Below are 9,928 nucleotides of genomic sequence, written 5' to 3'. Positions count from 1 at the left end.
CATTCAGCCTTTATTGGTCTGGGGAAGGACAGAGACAAAAAGGAAAATACTTCTCTTTGGGTCTGGACATTCAGGGCTTTCTGGACGAAAATTTTCACAGCTGGAGACGTTGGACCTATCCCCGATGAGGCTGCTCATTGTCTATTTACAGAGATGTCTAAAGGCACTGGAGGAGCTTGTCTTAAGAGAGGAGTCACCAAGAAAACCAGGGTTGGGGGCGCATCTCAGGAAGTGGGATTGGGGCTCCACAGACAATTGGGGTTAGAAATTGTGAGCTTTCTGAGAACTGGGACTTAGGGTGTGCATGAAGAAATGGCAAGAGATGGGAGAAGCACCCCCCCCTTGAAGGAGGAGCCATATCTTACTCATCTTTGCATCCATCATGACTGGCACATAACGAACGTCTTCTTACGTGACAGCTGCCTCATCTTCCACTTTTATTTTTTTTAATTTTTTAAAAAATTTTATGTATTTATTCATGAGAGACACACAGAGAGAGGAACAGACACAGGCAGAGGGAGAAGCAGGCTCCATGCAGGGAGCCTGACGTGGGACTCGATCCCAAGGTCTCCAGGATCACACCCTGGGCTGAAGGCAGCGCTAAACCACTGAGCCACCTGGGCTGCCCTCATCTTCCACTTTTAATGTACATTTGGCCATAAAAATGGAAAATGCCAACAGCCCAAACTTCAGAGAAACATCTGTTTGCTTCTCTTATGTTTACAAAGTTAAACTAGAAAACTTCTTTAGTTGCAACATACCCCAGGTACAAATATATGTAAAACATGAATTGAGGCACATAAAGAAAACAGCCACCTTTCCTATTGTGATATGTTCCATATGATGAAGCAGTCAACGTAGACATTAAGAAAGTTGCCACGTCTTATTAACCCGGATCCCCATTCCCATTCTCACCACTACCTATCCATTCCTCCCTGCACCACTATCACTTTCCACCTATTTATTTATCTTCCTATTTCCTGTACTTAATATCAACCCTCCCCAAATCCAATACATCCATCATCATTCTGGGCCAATCCCCTTGCTTTCTTACCCCAGGCCTTTACCATATGCTGTTCCTTTTGCCTAGAATGTCCTCTATCTGTGCTTCTTGCCAATATTCTGCAGACTTTATTTTGCTTAATTACTTGGCAGCATGTGACACTGTTGACTATACACAATTCCAAACCTGCTTCATTTTTCCCACTGGAAGGCAAGAGTATGTAAGAGTTTTGTCTTTTAGATTATCTTGTAGCTGTGTTACATTGAATGTATAACAAACCCATCTGAAGCTCAGTTTCCTCATCTGTAAATGAGAAAAAAATATAACTTACCTCATAAGATTAGTGTGAAATTTAATTTAGCAATGCAAGTAACAGTCCCTAGCACACAGCAAATTGCTGAATATGTGTCAGCAGTTCTTATGCATATTCTATTATTTAACTTTTATTTTTTTTAAATATTTTATTTATTTATTCATGAGAGACACAGAGAGAGAGAAAGGCAGAGACAGGCAGAGAGAGAAGCAGGCTCCATGCAGGGAGCCTGACGTGGGACTTGATCCTGGGTCTCCAGGATCACACCCTGGGCTGAAGGCGGCACTAAACCACTGAGACACCTGGGCTCTCCTCTATTATTTAACTTTTAATACCACCTATCTCCATCCTACAGCCAGAGCCTTCATTCATCTGAAATGCCTTTCTTTCCTTTGCTTTTCCCTCTCCTTGCCCACATCTAATCAGCCCCCAAATTCTATAAAATCTACCTTTTAAACACCCTATGAACACTGGTCAGGAGTCCAAACCACACAAAATAGGCATGAACTGAGTAAAAGAGATTGAAAATAAGACAAGTCAAAGAAAAAGGTGGCTATAGATAGGAAGGTACTGTTAACTTCTATATCAAAACCTAAATATGTAATTGGTTCACTTTACTATTACTTGAAAACTGTAGAGGCAGGAGTGTCCACATAGTTGATTTTTAAAATGTTAGCAAGGTATCTTATTTGGGACAGATTGGCAAAGTATTTAAGAAGACTCCTGGAGGGCAGCCCCGGTGGCCCAGCAGTTTAGCGCCACCTTCAGCCGAGGGCGTGATCCTGGAGTCCCAGGATCAGTCCCACGTCAGGCTCCCTGCATGGAGCCTGCTTCTCCCTCTGCCTGTGTCTCTGCCTCTGTGTGTGTGTGTGTGTCATGAATAAATAAATAAATAAATAAATAAATAAATAAATAAATAAATAAATACATTTTTAAGTCTCCTGGAATAATAAAGTAGGCATATTTTTTACTTAGGTTGACAGAAGTCGCCATGTGTATAAAAACCAACACCTCATTTAGCAGCACTAGGTCTTGGACCAGTGAAAGGGTATTTTGCTACCATGAATCTTGAAGTTGAGGGTTCCCATATCAGCTACAAGCCACCTAGTTAACTTTCCATATATTGTAGTATGACTTCCATTTTTTAAATGAAAACATTACTGTATGATTAAAGTACCACATGTTAAATGTAAATTCCTTTAATGAATAAACATTTACCAAACATCTGATAAAACCAAAGTACCATGTGGGAGACACCAAGGTTCAAAATATTCCCAAGGTACTGTTAGCTTCCTGACATTCAATCACCCTCTATAATACATTACCAGGTACCCATCCTTTTTTCCCCAAGAATCTCTTTCTAGAACTATTTGATTACTTGAACGCCCTAAAAAATTGTTATATAATTTTGATGCTTTTGAATGATGGTTATTTAGATGAAATGTCTTAATGTAAATAAGGAATGACAAAAGAATATTTATGAAATATGAAGACAAAGTTTGTTCTTCCCAATCAACTTTTGTTACATGTTTCCAAGTGATTTTAATTTATAAGGCAAATACATAATTGATCACAAAAATGATATATCTTATTTGATATTAGAATCAGCTCTATATCCAAATGTAGACAAAAAATGTAGGCAAATTAAAATATCCGTTACAGAAAAACCCCAAAAACAAAGACCTGCCTTTGTGACCTGATTTATATTTTGTACCAAAAAATACCACCCTGTTTAGTAATGGTCAACGTCAATAGTTTTAACCTTTGTAAATAAAAACTAAATTGGATAAAAGTCTCATGACATTTTGTCAAGTACTTAGAAACACCATGAGTCCCTATTTAAAAAGTGGTATCATCACTTTATATTCTGCTCTGTATTAACTTCCTATATTTAACCAATAGTCCATTATGAATCTAAATTTCACACTATATGGTTTAGAATAAAGCCAGTCTAAAGTCATATAATGGTCAAAACCATGCTATTGACTGGTGGTGTTTCACTGAATCAGAGACCAACTCAGAAACAGGTCATGGGGACTCTCACTTGACTTCCGCGAACTGCTATGCAAGGCTATTTGACATACACTTGGACGCTCTAAAATGGATTCCTTTTTAAGGTAAAGTTTTTAAGCAGCAAATATGTTTGCAGGTTTTAAAATATATTTAAACAAACACAATTACTGAAACACTTTCATGGGCCCCCTAAGGACTTCCAGAACCATCAGCTGGGAAGCACTTAACCACTCTGAAAATGCGTTGTCCAGAACAAAATGATGAAGAGCCCTGGTGAGCATCTGTTGTAAAAGAAAGTACAATTTGAAGCCAGAAATGCGATTTCCTAGAAGTGGAAGAATTAGATAAGAACAAAAATGAGAGGATCTGACACAAACTAGAGGCTCAAAGGAAAGGAAAAAATTAAGGAGAGGAGAAAAATAGAGAAGAAAAAACAAAGAGGACATGGTATGTATGAAGAAGGACCCTCTGCTTGTGTCTTCTTTGTACAGAAGCATGAGACTTTTTGTTTTGATAAAGAAGCAAGTGAAAGAAAGCAAATCCCTGCCTGACTGAACTCATAATCCCTCCATGAATAGGAAATGTTTTGTCAAGAACCAGAAATTTCTTTAGGTCATCAAAGGCATGAAAGAATACAGGTGGCACAATTTACCCTCTCATCTCTCTAGGCTCAATCTCCTAGTTGTATTAAGAAAATCACTACTAAATGCAAAGAAATTAAAAGTGATCTAAAATAGGATTTAAATTATATCACTGGATCAATAAATATCAAAGACATATAAATCCCCCCAAAATGATACAAAAATAAAAGACTGAGCACTATTAAGTGCATAATATAATATTTAAATGCCACCTCACTTGGGAAGTGCAATTCTCTTGGGGCTAGGTTTCTCAGGTCATTGCAGTTATAAGCCTCTCAAAGGAGGATGTGATCCTTCAAATTGAGAGCCACTGTTGTAGATGAAATAAGACCACTTCAGTTAAAGATAGAGGGTTTTGGATTGCTTGAAAACATTGGAATTAGTCCATCTTTTTTCATTTTGTTATTGCTATTCTTTGTTGTTAGCTTAGCTAAAAGAATTATAATAAAGATCATTCACCTTACTTATGTTAAGAGAACTAGCCAAAAAAAGAGGGTACCTTAAAGACTGTAAACCAATTGTAAAGAGTTTTCTATACATGATCCTCTCCAACGTATCTACCCACCATCATAAATCCTTTGGTTCTCTGGGTGGACAGATCACCAGGAAACCCTGGATAGCAATCTGAACATCTCATCAACCTCAAAATGGTGCCTAGAAATGAGCTCAGGGCCTTTGGATCTTGGCAGGTGGCCAGCTTCTCTTTCCCACCTTCTGAGAAGCCTCACAGGGGAGACTAAGTCTTGTTTTGGGTTTAGAGATGGCCTTGAACAGCAATAAAAAGGATATATGATATAAATATATGTGATAAACATTAGATATTATAGTGAATATACAAAAGCCAGCGGCACCTGAACAGTGAATTGCAAAGGCATTCGATGATGGTTTGATGAACAGAATCCCGCCCCGCAGCCCTCCCAGGTGCAGCTTTACTGTACAGCAGGATACTGGAATTCACAATGAAGTCTCTTTCGTTGAGAAGAGAGAGCTAGGTAATAAAAAAAAGCTCTCAAAGATCTTGAATAGTAAAGCGATGAAAGGACAAGTGGGAAAACCGCCACAAAGGGGAAGACAAAGATTACAAAATAATTGGAGCTCACCCAGGAAACAGACAAAGCACATGGAAAACATATTTTAACTATGAAAAGCAAGAAGATATACAGCTTGAAATATGTTAATATAATTTGAAATCTAATCAGCCTATAAATGGTATTTTGGACTGCAGCAAAGTACTGCCAAATGGAGCATGCAGCATGCAGGAGTGCAGAGCAGGCCTCGGAGGAGCACCCACGGGGCATGAGAGGACAATAAGTATTATTCCATCCTGCCATGAACAGTCAATGTTTTTCCTCTTAGTTGCCTAAGTTTGGAATTAATTCAGAAATGCCATATGTGCAAAGAGTGCAAAGATAATAAGTGGTTCACTGTGCTAAAACTGGCTGCATAATCTTCTCTGCTCTAAGTTACTTATAAAACCTTGGTGAGACCCAGTGCTATTCACACTGAGCTGCAGAGGATGAAGATCACAGTAAAAGGTTAAAGAATGCTGTACTTAGGAAATCCATAATTATATATATGACTTCAAAGGTGAAAAAAAAGACTCTTTTTTTTTTTTATAAATCTTTCTATACTGAAAGATGAGGTCAATACACAAAAGCTGAGGCAATTTAAAAGCTGATCAGTGGTTGCTGGGCTGGGGGTGAGAGCGAGGAACGACTGTCTGTGGACATATGAGGAAACTTTTATAGTGAAGACATCCTAACACTGGATTGTGGTGATGGCTTCACTGCTCTCGAAATTTCTTAAAATAATTGAAAAGTACACTTACAATGGATAAATGTTATGGTACAGAAATTATACCTTAAGCTATAAATACTTCTTAAAGTTGACATGTGTAGGGCATCTGAGTGGCTCAGTCAGTTAAGTGTCTGCCTTGGGCTCAGGTCATGATCTCAGGGTCCTGGAACTGAGCCCCAAATTGGGCTCCTTGCTCAGTATCTCCCTCTGCCTTTCCCCCTGCTGGTACTCTCTCTCTCGGTCTGTCAAATAAATAAATAAAATCTTTAAATTTGACATGTTTAAAAATTCAACAATATTCCCCTTCTATGACATAGCTGTACTTCTTGGTGATAAGTTACATTAAGAATGTTGTTTTTCCATTGTTGGGAATAGAAATCTTTATGAGAACTTAAAAAAAGATTCTTATATTTTTTTTAATTACAGGAAATGGATTGATTTCATAACCAACAATCAAAATAGGAGGAAAAACAGAAGAAATCGAAGCAAGACATTTCAGTAGCTTTCTCAACATTTACTACTCTTTTGGCAAACCACTCAAGTTTTCATATTGACAGATCACTAGAATTTGGTAATTTCAGAAAGGAAGTATTTTTAAATCCCAATGAGTAAAGTAGATAAAACAGCAATGAATCATGAGAATTCTTAGGAAAAAATGTATACATGTGAATTTTATATACTCAAAACATTTTCAAAACACCTGTATAAAGCCAGGTATGGCACCGTGGTTAAAAGTATAGGTTGGCCTCAATCACGAACTAACCACATGGGTAGGCTCGTTACTTCGGCTTCTCTGGTTCCTGCACCTGTAAAATGGAGATAACAATGGTGTCTGTCGCACAATTTTGTTGAAATGGGAAAAAGGAAACATTTAGTGAGGGCCTGGCATAAACATTCAAGGAATGCTGACTGCTGTTCTGTTCTTGTTGATGTTATTATCTCCAAGTTAGGTTCAATGTACAGATAATTTTATTCTCTTTTCTACAAAGCCTCACATCCAGGGACATTTCCAGGCCCATACCTTACTGGAAGGCCAATTACTCAGCAATGTTCATGCCAATTATTTCCAGCTGTTTTGAAAGAAAATATCTTCCAACTTCTGATTCATTACACAATGTGACATTGCTCATCTGCTGGCCCAGAGCTAGTGCTACATCCCAGAACTGGTCTAACACACTTTCTTCAGCTGGTGTTAAACCAAATTATAAGGCAAACAGGAAAAAAGAAGTCAGATGAACAGAATCCATTTACAGTGGGGTCACTTACAGCGAGGTCCTTCTAGATGAGAAAAGTGTCAGAGAGAGAAATACATAATAATGTAAATACAAAGGGTAAGGCCTCATTTTCCTTTTGAAAAGGGTTATTTTAAAACCTTGAGAACAGTATTATTACTGTTGCTGATTCTCAAAACATATTAACCTTTCCCCTAGTTCTTCCCCTTATCCTCTTATGCCCCAAAATGTATGCATGCACATGTAAAATCCCTCTAAGTCAAGTTCAGAGACATCTTGATGAACTTATATAGCCTTCACAATAACTTCCCTCTCACTTTGACTGATACAAGAAATAGTGATTTTACAGAACTGACAGCCAGTACACATTACTAGGAAAGAATGGGCTGGTAAAACTGAGGGCTAATACGTTACCTATTTTCAAGGCTCTTAAAAATATGCCATAAGCTCTGAGCACAGGAACTAATTTAAATGTAAAGCTGTTTACTAGGATGCTGGTTCACAAAAGTAGGCTTCTAATATTATTTATAATCTGAATGCACTAGAAGTATCATTTAAGGGCAGCCCCAGTGGCTCAGCGGTTTAGCGCCGCCTTCAGCCCAGGGCCTGATCCTGGAGACCTGGGATCAAGTCCCACGTCAGGCTCCCTGCATGGAGCCTGCTTCTCCCTCTGCCTGTGTCTCTGCATCTCCCTCTCTCTCCCTCTGTGTTTCTCATGAATAAATAAATAAAATCTTTAAAAATAAAATAAAATAAAGATTCCTGCTTTCACAGGGTTAAAAAAAAAGAAGTATCATTTAAGGTATAAAATAGAGCATATCCTTCAGTTATTTAAAATATAAAGGCAGCATTACTTAAGAGTGGTTTTTGATAGTCACATTTCCAAACAATACAACGATGTCTTCAAGTAAAATTAACTCTATCAATCATCTCCTACTTACGTGAACACACAAATATGAAAATGCAAGTTTCTCCAGCAGTGAAGCCAGAAAGTCCAACTCCACCTCTTACGGTCTCATTATAAGAAAATCTTCTAAGTGTTCCCACTACCCAGTAAAAGAAAACTGTGATATTCCCAACACCTGGCCCAGAGCCCACGCTCAACAGATGTCTACTGATCTTACAAATCTAGGAGAACACGCACATTCTTAATATTAGAAGTCACTTAAAATAAAACGTTAAAACATGACCATCTCAAACCGAACCCACGTGAAACTTGATCCAATTTTGCAAAATCAAAGATTACTCTGTAAATAACCTGTTCACCTAACAAACTCTGCCACAGGTCTTTGCTTCTTTGACCACCATTAACAATGGACACTACACAATAAATTCACGTATGAGATTAGATTTCCTCTACCTGAGAGTATCACAGAGGCATGAGTACATGCCATGGGATCTTCTCTTTTCCTTTAAGGTTAATTAATAACTGTAGTCAAACTGCAACAAGAATTTAATAAACAGATGTATTTTTAACTTTTTAAAAGATTTTGAGAAAGAGAGAGATGGCGGGAGGGAAGGGGAGGTTGTGGGAGGGGCGGAGAGGCAGAGGGAGTGAGAAAGAGAGAATCTCAAGCTGACTCCACGGTGAGCACGGAGCCTGACGCAGGGCTCAATCTCACTACCCAGAGACCGTGACTCAAGCTGAAATCGAGTCAGATGCTCACCAACTGAGCCCCCCAGGCACCTTCAAAGATGTATTTTTTTAAATACAGAGTGGTTAGGTCTACCAATTTGTCATGAAATGTAGCTAAAGGAGAAAAGGAATTTTTGCTATAGAAGAAAATAATGATGTTACTAAAAAACAAAATGGTCAACATACCCATGCTATTCCTTTCACAGCATACCAATTCCAGAAAAGTCTTGAGAAATATGTAATTTTATTTTTCCCAGAGCCATTGCATCAGCCACTGACAAAAATGAACTTTCTATTGGTTCTCTGTATAGAGACTCCATTTCTTTCCAGAGCTTACTTTTTCCCCCAATTTGGAGCCCTAACCCCAGAGATAGAGCTGACCTTCCCATTCAAAGAAGTCTCTGTTGATGGGGTCACTGGGTATCGTGTGGCTGTTTGCAAAACCAATCTGCCTAAGTGGTTTGCAGTCCTTGCCAGCTGACAGCTGAATTAAGTAGGGTACATCTCAATCTCTTAACCCCCAAGGCTGAATTATAAGAAAACTACTACAATTTTGATTGCTAGGTGATTACTTCACACCAATTTATCCCACCCATTGTTGTTCTCAGCAGCTGAGTCTGTGATACATAAGACTCTTCGCCATTAAATAGCTAGGCCTGCTAGCCGGAAAGTATTTTCAAAAGTCACCCCTCCATTCTCTACACATATTAAAAATGTCTCCATGTTCTTCTGGACATCTTCCATGTTGAGAGTCTTCCCATGCATAGGGACTCTGCCTGTCAACAGTTGGAGATCTAAAATCAACTCTCAGGAAAAGTTTTAATGACTTCCAATCATCCCCATGGAATATAGTTAGAAAAACCATGAGGAAAATATTAAATCTGTGCAGCCTATTGAAGGGAGCAAACAGATAACTTCTAACAGCATGCATATGGACTCTGTGGCAACCATGTACATTAATCTCTCATCAGGATCAGCTTTTCCACAATAATTGCTCAGCCTTCCCTGAATCCCTTAACTTTCATTTATTCTCCATATAGGAAGTTATCCATCCTCCACACACAGGCAGCTAGATTGCAGTGGGCACACATTTCATACTAATGGACTGGCTGCTTTCCAAAATATCATGGATGGTGACCATATCTTGCCAGTTTATGTTAACACTGATGTTCAGAGCATGCAAATAAAACTGCTAAATAAGCTAAAATTAATGTAATTCTGTCTACCAAGAAATAGCCTGGTAAATAGCCAATACCATCCTTAGGTCTTTGGATTAATGTTCCAGTCATGATG

The 9,928-nt window shown here is 38.5% G+C and overlaps 1 protein-coding gene across 9 annotated transcripts in view; it reads right to left on the bottom strand.

The window, feature by feature from the left end:
* The window catches only part of DCLK1 (doublecortin like kinase 1), a 341,902-nt gene that overhangs the window by 297,475 nt on the left and 34,499 nt on the right, over positions 1-9,928 (bottom strand). The gene's annotated exons all lie outside the window — the stretch shown is intronic.

This window comes from Canis aureus, chromosome 24 (assembly GCF_053574225.1).
Source record: "Canis aureus isolate CA01 chromosome 24, VMU_Caureus_v.1.0, whole genome shotgun sequence".
Taxonomy (NCBI): Eukaryota; Metazoa; Chordata; class Mammalia; order Carnivora; family Canidae; genus Canis; species Canis aureus.
The sequence above is the reverse complement of the archived record's forward strand: the minus strand, read 5'-3'. Positions and strand labels throughout refer to the sequence as shown.